This window comes from Chamaea fasciata, unplaced genomic scaffold (genome assembly GCF_029207755.1).
Source record: "Chamaea fasciata isolate MVZ Bird 193981 ecotype frontalis unplaced genomic scaffold, bChaFas1.0.hap1 SCAF_3, whole genome shotgun sequence".
NCBI lineage: Eukaryota > Metazoa > Chordata > Aves > Passeriformes > Sylviidae > Chamaea > Chamaea fasciata.
Genome location: NW_027094088.1, coordinates 8,979,739 through 8,993,563, shown reverse-complemented (window position 1 = coordinate 8,993,563; position 13,825 = coordinate 8,979,739). Strand labels below are relative to the sequence as shown.

Here is a 13,825-nt window from a genome sequence, read left to right as displayed (position 1 = left end):
TTAAACACACAGATTTCATGCAACTGAGCATATAAAATTGACTAATACTGTACTTTATGCATTCCTAATAATGTTTCCAAATATGCTCTGCATATGATCTTTCCCCAGAAAGTTGTGGGTGGTATTTGAATAAGCAGAAATGGGCCTAGTTTTATTTTGCGAATAAAGTAGTTTCCTGGATGTTGCAAGTCTCTGTTCCTTCTAATATAAGGTAATGTTTATGCACTGTCTGTTCAAACAACACGAGTAATCCTTTGTCTGAATTTCTGTCTCAGATCAAAATCATTTTCCCTTCATTTTTTTTCTCCCCCTCTCCTTTCATAAAGCATCCCAAGTCCCAGAACAAGTATATTCTCATTTACTAGAAACTGAGGGTTGGCAGAGGGTGTAGAAATAACTTCTTTTCCCAGAAGGTAATAAATCCAGGGAGTAATCTAAAACACTGAGTTGTTAATTCCAGTACCACCACGCCACTGCCTGTGCTGCGGGTACCCCACTGAATCAGCCCTGGTGACAAGCAATCAGGGCCTGCACGTCCTCCTGCAGCGGCTTCTGGAGGACAAGGCATCCAAAAAAGTGTTTTCCAGCTGGGGATTCGGGACTGCTCACCAGTGGGAAAAGCTATGGGGTGACCTTTTGCAGGCGCCTCCAGGGAGGAGCTGCAGCCTGCGGTCTGATGATTTTCATCAAGGCTCTTAACGCCCAGATGTGCACTTTGCACATCTGTAATCAGCTCAATCGTGGCTCTCTCGACACACAACACTCCCAAACCTCACAGCCCTTCCCCATGTGAGACCCAGTTCAGCAAATCCAGCCAACTTCCTGGAGTCAGGCTTTACTTGAACAGGTAGCCCCAATAAATAAACTCCTCCACTTTGAGCTCAGGAGCCTCAGAGGTTAAACATGACACTGGTTTTGAAAATAGTAACGAGCAGCCTCACGTCTCACTCGGCACAGACAGCGGTGAGAGGAAGAGCTGTGCAGCCAGACCTGATTTGAGATTGCTCAGACCTCTTGGGTCTGCAAAACTGGGTTGGCATTCTCAGAAGAACAGACTCCCATAATAATTGTGGTCTTCTCTCATTTCTGATTGGGCTAAAAAATCCCTCAGAACAACTCTCACGGCACTTCCACATCCCTGGTCTGAAATTAAGCAAATTTCTCCTAATGAATACTCTGTTTGTTGATTTGGTGACACGTTTTCTGAGTCTGAAATATTATGAAATTCTTTAATTCTGCCCCTTCCCCCCCGTTTTCTTCAATTAATTATTTGCAGGCTGTTTGCCTCCATAAAAGACATTCCTTTTCATTGGGACATTTGGTGGTAACATGTTAGGAATGCCTTTCATTTAACCTATTTCCAAAATACTCCCTTAGCCCTGTGTGCAGTGCTAGCAGCACATTTACCTATCCCTTCACACGATCACAGGAGGGACACAGGACACCATAAAGACTCAGCTGCTCCAAAATCAGGGCAAGGGGATTTCCAAGTGTCTTTAAGGGAGCCAGAACATCACCCGGTATACAAACACCTCCAGCTCAGGACATCCCAGTGTTGGTTCCCTACATTTGCCTTAACTCCCTGCAGCTGGTACACACCAGCACGTATTTCCAGGGCTGTCCCTGGAAAGGGACAAGGGAGTAGGACTTGGATGCAACATTTCAGATTAGTGTGAGCCATGCAGCTCTCACAGCCCAGGGTCTGGGAGACCATGTTCTATTAAATTTTTTTATCGTGACCTGAAATGCACAGTTCCTCCCCAAATCTTAATGTCCCCAGCACTCTTGGGTGACAGATAAACCCCAGTTGTAATCATTGTGCAGGACAAGCTTACCCTTGGCTGAAAATAAACTAGTTTTCTCTTAACATATGAGGAAAAAAACCCACAACATGATACCACTTGCTAATCAAGGACAGGACAGAATAAATGGGACAACAAGCCCTGTGCTCTCCACCACATCTCAGGAAAGCTTTAGGGCATTGGGTTTGGTCTGGTGCAAAACCCAAGTAGCCAACAAGCAGCTTCTTGTGTGAGTTTGCACACCGACAGCTCTGGAATGGGCAGGGCAGAGGGTCTAACCTTTGTTTAGATTCTCACTTTCCAGCGTGATTTGTCCATCCCTACTCATAAGCTCCATTATCTTTCAATTTCTTTCTTTTTGGGACATTTTCCCTACAGGATACCCCGATGCCACGTCTGTAGCCTGAATCCCACAGCCACTCTTGCCCACAGCTCCTTGCTCTGCAGCAGTGACTCAAGAAGTAGCCCTTACAAACAACATACTGCCAGGAGCTCATCAGGTCTGATCTTCTAATTGTGCTTAATGATTGCTGAAAGAAACCAAAAAATTATCAGTGAACTTCGCCTTCCCCGGTAATTAATATTGTTATTACAGAATTGTTAACAATTATTAGACTCTGGCAATGCAGCATCAAAGATTTTGAGCATCTCCAGGAAGACACAGCCTGCTCGACTCTGCTTCCATGGGTTACAGCCTTGGCCTTGTTTGACTGTACCTCTAATGCCTGCCCTGGGACCAGCCTGGAAAAGGCTCCTAATTGCTTGCAAAAAACCCTGCTTGATTCAGACATAAGTAAATTCAGTCTCAAGACCATCTTTGTTTTGGTGACACACTCCAAGGTGCTCCTGCACGGATTTTGTGCATCCCAGCTGCCACCACAGCAGTGCCCAGGCAGGCACTGCTCAGCCTTGACAATTTTCACACGAGCAGTGAAAAACTGAAATTATTCTTAAAGGCTACTAAACCCAGCAGATTCACAATGGCATTGGCTGTATGCAAACAGGCCCACTGTTCGCTGTGTTTTGTTGAGTGCAACATATTTGGCATGCAAAAGCTGTGTCTTGAGGGATTTTTTTTTTATTTTTTTTTAAATAAGTAGTCTGGACGTATTGTAAGAGACAAAGTAATTAGCATTCACTCAGCTCAGCAGGGCAGCAATTTAAACTTTTACAAGGAGTCAAAGTTCAGGATGCTGCCCTGCCATCAACTTTCTACATACAGATGGGATACAGACTGGAATATCCAAATGTTTCAAGCTACTCTGGGTTATTTGAAACTCCAATAGACACATTACTGTGGGGAAATTGCTTAATCTGCGCCAGGATTTATTGCTATTGTATGTTCAGTATGGAGGTCCTGGAGGGTCGGAAAGAGCTGCTCCCAGTGCAAGTATTTCACACCATATTAAAAAAAGTTTCTGACCATACCTTTAATCCTCAACATCATTACATCCTATTTTTATGCAGACAGGCACATAAAAACACTCCACAAAATGAATGAGCGTTCACACCCTACTTCCAATGATCCCACAGCATGGGGAAAGGAGGGAGGTAAAGCACTCTGCTGTCTTGCTTTGGTCCAGGAAAAGGCAACTGTTATCATATAAAGCAAATAAATAGAAAAGTCAAGAGGAAAAAAAAAAAGTGCCCTACTGCGTTGGATTGATTTAAGAGTAAGTGCATGCTGCTGGAGAAATAGATTTTTTCACCTCTTAGGCAGTCAGTTTTACAAATGTATGAGGTGAGCACCGATTAAAGCTCACCAAGAAAGAAGCACTTCCCCCCCCCTTTTTTTTCTGTTCATCCCACCCGTCTCTCCCCACCTCCACTCTGCCCCGCAGACCCTGATCTGTCTTGGGGCACTGGTGGGGAGGACACGAATCCCTGCCCACCTTGAGGAAGAAAATCCTGCGCCCCAGGGCTCACAGGGGTTTGGGAGAGAAGTGGGGACTGCAGCCAGTCACAGGAGAGAAAAATACTCTGCCCCACAGTCACATAATTATTTGGGGCTTTCAGAGGGAAAGCAGCAAGTATTATTTTTTCCTTGTTTCCCAGCCCCAGGCTTTCACTTGTAAAAGCAGGTAAAACTGACTAGAAAGAGGAGGTAAATGAATAAAAGCATTCCTTTTGTACACAATTCACACCCAGCAAAAGCAAAACAACTCAGGAAGCAGGAAGGGAACTCGGGTACCACAGACAATTATAACGACATGGGTGAAAAACAGTCTTGTCTAATTGCCCTGAAAAGCATTGTCATTATTCTGATGGCTTCACCAGTTAAAAAAAAAAAAAAATAGTCGGCATACTTCACTCTGAGTTTCGGTGGCATCTTTGCACCTCAGAAAAATAAATTCAAAGGCAGAAAGCAAAAGCAGAAAGAATCAGCACATCAAGATTTTAGGCCTCATGCAGGGATGAGCATTGATTCTCTACATCCCCCACTTTATGCAAGTTTCAGATTCAGAATGAAGCACTTCCCTTGTTTGCAAATAAAAGTATCATCTCCTAGGTTCTCGCTACTTCCTATTTGCCAAGCAAAACAAACTTGGAACATGAACAGTTCAGCTCTTTCTGTTTTCCAGAAAACCTAACAAAGGATATCACCTTGTATATGGCATGTCTAAAACCAGGGAGAAACAACCCTCCACCTCCCCACCTTCCCTTCAAGGACAGAGGAAATATTTGCCTTCTTAAAAAAGACAGCACAGGACATGAAGGAACTTTTCTGAGTCAGTAATTCAGGCTGTCCAGTGAGTGCTGGAGGAGATGGGAATGGCTGATGTGTGCTTTGATTCAGAAATTAACCCCACATCACTTCCTCCTCAAATGAGACTGAATCCTTCCCCCCAGCCCCAATACAAATTTGCACTGGCTTAAGTCATTAAAAGGTCTACAAAGTTTATTTCCTTTTCTTTGTTTTAAGCCTGACAGATTTCTTCTCACAGGTGAAATACCACAGGAAAAGCAAGATAAGGTTTCCTAAATATTTATGGATTTGCCCAAACTCAGCAGAGAGGAAAACAAATAATAAAAATTACTACTCACATAAGGTTTCCAGACTCGTTGCCTCCAAGAGGCCTGAAGAGTTTGGGTACCTGTCTGACTACTGATCTCCATTGCTTTTGGAAACCATACAAGACCAACAGGATCTTGTCCAGTAAGGTCAACACCAGCCCTGGTAGGACCCATCACAACACCCTTAATCCCAGAGTCAAGCCTGGCTAAAACTCAAACAAAGCTTTTTTCTTTGCCTTCATTAAGGCCCATTCCTATCATGCATTTAGACAAACTCCTAGTGCTAAATTTTCTTTTTTATGCCACAAGTACATTTTCTAATTGAAAAAAGAGGTAACTTGTTTTAGTGTCACAGGCTTTAATTAAGCATAGTTTGTCTAGAACAGCTCCAGGGTTTATTTATTATTTATTAAAGAAAGGTTAGTTATTTATTGGGGAGGGGAAAGACACATCTGTTAGTTGCAACTTCACGGAATGAACCAGACAGCCCATCACTCAAACTGCTTTAGGACATGAGTGGATCACTATTAGGGTCAGGAAAAAATACTCATTTTACTGATGTGTTACATAATGAGGATATTTTTGATACTTTCGAGTCTTCCTTGAAGCTGTGGTTGTTTCTGGTCACTATCCAAGGACAAGAGATTTGGTTTAAGGGGAGGGGGGGGGAATAAAACAAGGGTCTTAGTTTGGACTTTACTGCAGCAGTGCTCAGACATCACTGAGACACGCACTGCAAAAGGGGCTGGTGGCACAGCAGGGACAGGCTGCTCAAGGGCCCCTCACTGACATTTTTCCTTCCCTCTGGCAGATCCAGCACCAGAAGTGAGGATCAGTCCTGAGGCAAACTGACCAGTGTGCAGGGAGGGAAATTCTCTGGGAAGTGGCAGGACATGCTGCAGACCAGTTCTTGCTGCAGGGACAAGCTCCTCTATTGAACAGCTCTTTGAGGGTAGGAGCCTATAAACCCAATGAGGGACCTAAAAAACCATACTAAGTTATATTTTCACCTATTATTTTTAATTAAAAAAGCTTTAACTTTCCCCTCACCACTTCTGGGCTGAATTGGTTTGATCCAGAGAGGTAGTTATGCATAAGAGCAACCACTTTATATTGAATTAGGGGATTTCTTATGCAACACACCTCACCAACTACAAGGCAGGGATGCAATTCTACGATTTATAATACATTATACTGTTAAATAATATAACATTATAGACACAATTTGTACCTATCTCTCCATGGATTAGAGAGGTGGCACATGAAGAGTGGATCATTAAACAGCAGTGCAAGGCCAGGGGCCAAGCACTTCTGTTTAACAAGCTGCTCCAAGTACCACCCCTCTAATCCACAGAGAGAGAGAATAAATTTTTCCTGTATCTTGTTCTAAATCAGGTTCTTTGGGTGTATTTTGGGGGGTTTATATTATAGTAATAATAGTAATAATTTCTCTTTAGAGGTATTGCTTTCTGGGGCTGAACTAGTTTAAGTTGAAGGAGCTGCTGTTCCAGAAAGGATCTGGAATTTATAATCTGAACAGATTTGAGGGCGATTTGGGAGGAGAGGGAAACGACTCTCAGGCCATTCCGTGGCAGCAGCATCCAGACCCTCCCAGTTCAAAGGCACACCTGGAGAGCACAGCCAGCTCCGAGCTGCCCCAGATGAACAGGCTGCAAATGGCAGAGATGGCCTAAGGCAGGAGTGTGGCTACATCCTTGCTCCATCAGGCAGGAACGTCCCGGGCAGAGCTCAAACCCCACCAGCAAGGGACACCAGAGCCTTTATGGGTGGGATCGCCTCATCTCCAACACTGGCATTCCCCAGCCCTGAACAGCCCCGTGGCCATTCCCGTGCACACGTTAAGAGGCAGCCGCGGCTCAGCACGCCGAGGTCTTTGGGAGGACAGGATTGACACGGTGGTATTTCAAGGCATCGATGGCCATGTGTAGCAGCTGAAGGTGAGCTCTTTGACCTCCATCTCTTGTGTTTATATTACCTCTCCAGGGTCAATAAATGCAGATAGGAACACCAGGCTCGACAGACAACGTGCTGCTTTATAACATTGGCACTGGGATTAGGGTTCCATGCCTTGGCTGCCAGGTTTATTAAACTCCATTACTATCCCCTTAACGATGACAACACCTTTCCATAACAGTACAGTTGCTTGGCTCCCGAGGAGGGCGGCACAATGAGGGAGCCTGAAGATATAGGGACACTCTTAGGCTGTCTTATAGCCCCTAACTCATCATCTGACAAGGCATTGATTTCTATTGACAATTTCATTGTAATGTCAGAACGTAACCTGAATTCATCTTTCATCTACTTCAAAAGTAAACAATGGCTCTTGGAACAGGGAAGAAGAAAAAAAAAAAAAAGGATAGTGCTTAAAAATAACAAAAGTAATAAAAAGAATTTTTATTCCATCTTTTCCTCAAAAAAAAAAAAAAAAAAAAAAGAGAACCAAGACTACTCAGCAGCTACATGGAGCAGGGCAAACTATTAATAGAAAACACATTTGACAAATTTTATCACTGCTTCAATTTGCAAATTATTCACAAATCTACTGTCACTCATTCAATTCTGTTCAATTTATGAAACTATATTAAATTAGCATTATTCCACAGAAACTATTTTCAGCTTCCAAAAAAATTTCCAGGTGATATTTACAGTATTAGCTGACACCTCAGCCATGGTAAGGTGCCATTACTGTCCCTCAGCTTAACAAGCTGTGAAATAAACAGGGATTGGGGGGATCCTCCGATCAGGCTCTCCATGCTGTCTATGTTTGAAAGAGGAGATGAAAAGGGAAGGCTGGCAGGGCTTGGCGTTGGCACCACATTACATTTCTATTAATAAAGAACGGCAATCAGCTCTGAAATTAATGTGGATCTGTTATCTCCTCACACACACAAGGAACTCATGTCTAATGTGTCACACGGACTGCAGTGCAAACGATGGGGCCAAGCCACTCGTTTTTCTGTTTCACTACCTCTGCGCCTTGGCTCTGGGCTGGTTTTGTGTGGTTTTTTCCCTCAGAAAAGCATGTGCAGACATGTAGGATAAAGATCTGTCAGCACGGTCCCTCTCTGCTTTTCTAGAGACTACACAGATGTATTTCATACGCCTCCAAAATGCAAATTGAAATTTGCTAATTTCTAGGTTTTGGCCACCTGTTGCACTTTACCACTCCTGTTTATTAGACACATGATGCAGATTAAAAATTTTACTGGACTGAAGGCAAAGACACTTCCAAAGTCCTCCACAAATATCAGACACACTTGGCAGACAGAAACACTGAGGTACAAATTTCCACACTATGGTGAAAGAGACCCTGGAGCCTTAAGAAAAGCGAAACAAAATAATGAAAATACACCTCGTCATTTCAGTTTCACGGGATTAAAATACTGTACAAAAATTCCCTAAGCAATTTTCCTGCAGCACAGCTCCCTAATGAGGCTGGGGAAGCAGCTTCTCTCCACACTCCCACAAATAGCTAGTCAGGATGAGCAGAAAAGGTAAATTCTCTCTTTCAGGGTAGAAACCATGCTAGAGATGCCAAGCTGCTGATCATGACTCAGCCATCAGCCAACCACCTTTTCCAGTGATAGACCATCTCATGACAAATCCTAATTTTGAGATATTTGTTTGGGGTATTTACTTTTTCACCAATGATTACTTGGGGTATTGTTTCAAGTTAGGTTTGAGTAGTCCCACTGAATAAAGATTAAGGAAAACATCTAAAATTACCACTTGTCCCATAAAGTTTTGGCATAAATAGGACCTCAAGGCATTTTCATGATACTGTCTTGGGCAACAAGAAAGCACAGGATAGAAATACTTTAGGTCTAGAGAAAAATAAAGTGAAATGAATAGCCATTACAAAAGGAGGCAACAAACCCTACACCTGAGGGGATATGCACTGATGGGGAATTTGCATTCCTTTTAAAACATTATCCCACACATTGTGTCTCTTGTGCGTTCCAGGGACACTGTCTCTCCAGCTGTGACCCATCAAGCTACTCCTGAGGTAAAGACAGAGTCATCCTGGGATATTGTCACATCCAACTCCCACAGGAGAAGAGACCTGACAGTGTCTGGGCCATCTTGGCAAAAAGAAGCAACAAAGAGCAGCCAGGAAGGGAAGCAGGGAAGAGCTGCATCCCCCAGCAGGGAAGAGATGAATCTGATAGACTCTCCCTCACACTCTTCTCCAACCTCCAGGCCCAGCTGGACTCAGCATCCCAACTGCTCTCCCCACGAGGACAGGGGACGTGGGAAGCGGGCGGCTGGCAAGGCACCCGCCAGGCTCCGAGGGATCCGAGAACACCCTCAGGTTCGCAGGCACCCAGAGCTTGCCAAATCATTTCAGCTCATCTCTAATTGTCAGCGATCTCTATTAGCTCAGTAGTGTGGCTTTGACATAAGGATGAACAGAAGGGTTGTTACTGGCTAGTGAGAGGAGAGGAGCTTCTGGTCCAAGGAAGAAAAGCATCTTCCATAGCAGAAGGAAAAAAAAAAAAATCTATTTTTCCTTCCCACATAGGCTAAATTATATGAAAGGCTAACTGACAAAAGACAAAGGGACTATGCAATGGATGTCCATCAGTCTAAACTTCCCCGAAAATCATAATAAAAAAGATAAAAACGAAAATAAGGCTTTGTGGCTTGCCTCTCAGTATTAAGCAGTAAGTGATCTCTTTTATAATTGTCTCCAAGAGGAAAAGAAACAGAAAGAAAAACAGCACTACGTGCACCAATCCCAGTACAGCATGACTCCATTTGAGTCCTCAGCTCCAGGAGGTGGCCGGTTTGGTAGTGGCAGCTCCTTCTCCAGAGCACTTCCCTCTCAAATGATTGGTCCTCAAGACCCATAGCCACAGTGGAACACTCCCCATGCCAGCTGAAGCTAAGAATTTATGTAGATGGAAAGTAAAGGGAGAAGGGAAAGAAGAGAGTCTTGACTACAGCGAGACCACGTTTTCTCAGGTTTACGCCAAAATTTTGATCTTTCCATATTATTTCCCTGAACAACAGCCCAAGTTAATAGGACCTAAAAATACCCCAAACACATTCTGGTTTTGCAAACAGTGTTTCATTCATGCATGTCTGCCTGGTGATGCATCGTTACAATTGTAATAAGATAGCTGCCAGCTCTGGAAGGGTGTATTGCTCCCTGCACTTGGAATGCTAAAGAGGGACTGAAGCCATAGAGGAAGTTAAAATGAGTTTCACTATATAGAAATGAGAGAAAAATTAAGTCAGGCCTGGAGCTAGAAGTTACCTGAGCTTCCCAAACAGTCCAGGGCCACAACCACCTCTGCTTTAGACTTTTTTGCCCAATACAAACAGCAAAAGCATCACTTAGATCCCAGGAACAGGCTCAGCTACGTGTTGGATCCTGGGATGAAGTCGGGTGGCACCTACACCCCCTCACGGTGGCTGGTGATGAGATGTGCCACAAACAGGGAACATAAAGCAGCCCTAAATTAAAGTGCTTCCAACACAACGCAATTACACTACATAATGTTTACTTATCTTATATACACTCAGAGGGAAGATAAATGTCTAGTAAAAACCACAATCCTCTATTAAACAGCTATAAAATACTTCGCTGTCTTCCCATTTCAAAAGCTCCCATAGTATAAATAGTGGTCAAAAGTTCAGTGAACTGTCTTGTAGTCTGGTACTCCATTCAAACCATGCTATTTCCAGAGAGTCTCCTGACACCGTATCTAATTTCCAAAATGAATATGCTTTAATTTTCCTTCTTCATGCATTGTGCTTTTTCCTCATTTAAAACAGCAACAGCCTCTGGCAGTAAAGGACATCACATTTCTGTGTGAGATGAAGCTTTTTTTTCCCCCGATATGCAGGAGAATGGCATGGGTCAAGGGAGAAAAAATGTATGCAAAAAACATCACACCCCACTGACCCCAGTATATTTTACATTACAATTTTGCCATTTCCAATATAGGTTCATTTTGCAGTGGACCATATCAGCCATATTTCAGGATTTACACAAAAAAAAAAAAAAAATCAGTACCTGAAGCATTGTCTGCATAGGGTCTGTCCTAACGCAATATATGGATTGTCTCATTAATGTGTAGTGTAGCTTGCAGAGAACACACAGGCATGCAGGGAATACTTATGCATGCCAGGGAGGCAGCACAGGTGTTCTGTTGGGGATGTGCATATACATTCAATTATCTCTGCAGGTAACACACAAGTGCATTTTGATGACTTAAAACCCAGCCTGCCACAAGCTGCAGGTGAACCCCCTGGAATCAGGGGGGTTGCCACATAAAACCTTCTCCCCTGAGCCATTAAAGTCCCTGAAATGGGGCACATGACACAGGCTCACCCATTTAAGCTGAGGCTGCCATGCTTTCAGTGGGCAGCAAAAGGCGCTTTATCCCCCGGCAGGCATTAAAAGGCTTCCTTCCACCTCTAGCACAGGCAGAGATAATTAATTAATCTGCAGCCTGATTGGAAAAGCCCAGAAGGTTCTGGAAGCGCCTCATGGCTTCACCCTTTAGCCTCAAGTGTTTAAACAAGGTCCAGCTGTGCCTCGTTAACACTGCCCAGGCTCTCTGAAAGTCTGGCAGCTGAGAAAAAAGATGCACCTTTTGTTCTCCCAACTCTCCTCCAAGACCGGGAAAGGGATGAAGTGGAAGCTTAGGGCAACCCCTGTTTTAACCAGGGGCAAAATCCCCACACTCCGTAGGAGCGTTGCCTGACTAAAGGCCGTAACAATTCTGACTTCACATACTGCAAAGACCATAATGCTCATGGAACTGGCATGTCTGACCGTTACCAACAAAATAATCATCTGCTATTTTGACAGAAAATCAAAGAAGTCTGACTTAAGAAGTACCAAGTCCCATAAAATCCTGCTGTTCTCCACAGATGACCAGCTAAGGGAAGGCTCTACAAGGAAAGGAAAGCAATACATGTATGCAGCTGTCTAAAGGCTAAACATGGCAACAAAGCAGAACCATGGAACTGAGGGTAAATATAGATGGAGCGAGGGCTTAAAGGAGAAAAAAAAATAGGATTTCGCCATAGAAAGACAAAAACATCACCTTTCACATGAAGCAGCTACTCCACCTTAAAACTGCCACAGAAAGGAGCAACTTCAGATCCTACAACCATCAAACTTTCTCTGCTCATCACCTCAAAAAGAAACTAGAGCACTGTTGTGCTACAAAGCTGTAAAACTTCAGGAATAACTGAAAGACTTACCCGAAGCTCGGGGTAGCCCAAGGAGCTGGAGGGAGCTGCTCTGAGGGAACATGGAGTAGCACACAGTTAATGTGCCTGCACCTGGAGCAAGCTGAAGCTAAACCCATGCTCCACGGGTGTTTGGGATAACACACTAATTAACTCCCTGGAGCTCATTGGCTGTAATTGCTCCACATCCACACCCTGCTAGGAGCCCTGACACAGCACACCCTAAATTCTGGTGTGGATCTGCTTTCGGGGTAGGTAAAGCTGCTTTGGGTTATTTCAAAGTCCTGGCCAGGGCACTGATGGAGAAGGTTTCCTTTAATGGGGGGCAGCTGGGAGCCCTTTGATTCTGGGACTGAGGTGGGGACAGCTTGCTGAAAATGCTCCTAAATGCAACTGTAAGAGCAGCACATTTTTATGTTATTTTAAGCAGAAAGGGTAAAACATGCAATATTTTCTTCAGGTGTTAGCACTCTTAAATGTCACAGAGAAGCATCCTGTTGCCTGGCAAGTTGTGGACTTGAGGCTCAACAGGTTTGCTTGCTTATTGTCAGCATTTACCTGAACTGGTTTTTAATAAAAGCCTTTGAAGCAAGAAAATCTCCTGCCTGAGACGAGGCATTGGGAGCCTGAGTGGAGACCCCCGAGAGTTGCTGAGCTACTTAGTGGCAGTCAGTTGCATCCCTGATTTATCCCATTCCTTCATAATTGCAAATCCCCTTGGTGCTGCTCTGCACAGGACCAGCTTTCCTGTCAGCAGTTACTGGATGGGAACTGACACTGGTGTTTACATGTCCACGGTCACAAGAATTTCAGTGTCTGCCTGGCAAACATTGCTGTGTTTCAAGTGGCCAGTTTGAGCCGGCTAGATGTGGTGGAGGGCAGAACTTGGGCCTTTGTATATTCATCCAGGGCTTTGAACTTATCAAAATGAACCTTGATTCTATATAGTGGTGGTGGTAGTAGTAGTAGTAGTAATAATAATAATAATAATAATAATAATAATAATAATAATAATGTTCCCTATGGCTTCAGAGCACCAGTTCCATCAAAGCACTGACTATTGAAAGTTCAACTGCTAATGGCAAGCTATTTTGAAAAGGGAAGAGTCTGGAGGCAAATTATGAGGGAAAGAATAGATATTAATAATTTTTAGAATCTTTCTGTCTCAGGCATTATTTTCCTTTCTTTCATTATTCATGATGAGTTTTTTTGCTTCAAGGCCAAGTGAATTCACAGGGCCTGACCCATCCAAACACAACCGCTACTCTGAACAATGCAGCCCAGCTGAGTCTATAGATAAAAAAAAGAGCCCAAATGGAAAGAAAGAATGGAAAATAAGAAACTTTCAAACAGTGGATTTAAACACACACATGAAAGTATAACCTTCCTGCTGATGAGTTCTGTTCCCAGTACCTTGTCCACTCCGTTGCCATCCCATCCACCCTGGTGAGGGATCTGTGGAATGTGAATGCCAAAAAGGAACTCCTCCCATTTGCTGTTTCTCTGCCCCTTCCTCCCTGGCCTCTAAAGCCATCTCAGTGGTGTCCAGCTGCTTGCAGCCAAGGGAAGACCACTCACCTTTTCTTTTTTAGCTTAATTCCAGAGCAAATGGAAACTCAGTAGTTTCACTCGTAACTTGGGCAACCGCATTTTGTTGCTGTGGGGCATGAGCAGACCCTGGGAAGAATTGAGCCGAGAGCCATTTGCAGCTCTCTCCGTTGAAAAATTGAAGACCTTGGAGGAAAAATCTCAATCCAGAGGAGGTTTTTTTTCCCCCA

The 13,825-nt window shown here is 43.8% G+C and overlaps 1 long non-coding RNA gene across 2 annotated transcripts in view; it reads right to left on the bottom strand.

The window, feature by feature from the left end:
* LOC136287584 (uncharacterized) overlaps positions 1 to 12,273 on the bottom strand; it is a 69,243-nt gene extending 56,970 nt beyond the window's left edge. For both annotated transcript variants that reach the window (XR_010720179.1, XR_010720181.1), the window contains exon 1: positions 12,060 to 12,273. This is a non-coding gene — a long non-coding RNA (uncharacterized lncRNA). The remainder of the gene's footprint in view (positions 1 to 12,059) is intronic.
* Between the last annotated feature and the right edge of the window lie 1,552 nt (positions 12,274 to 13,825).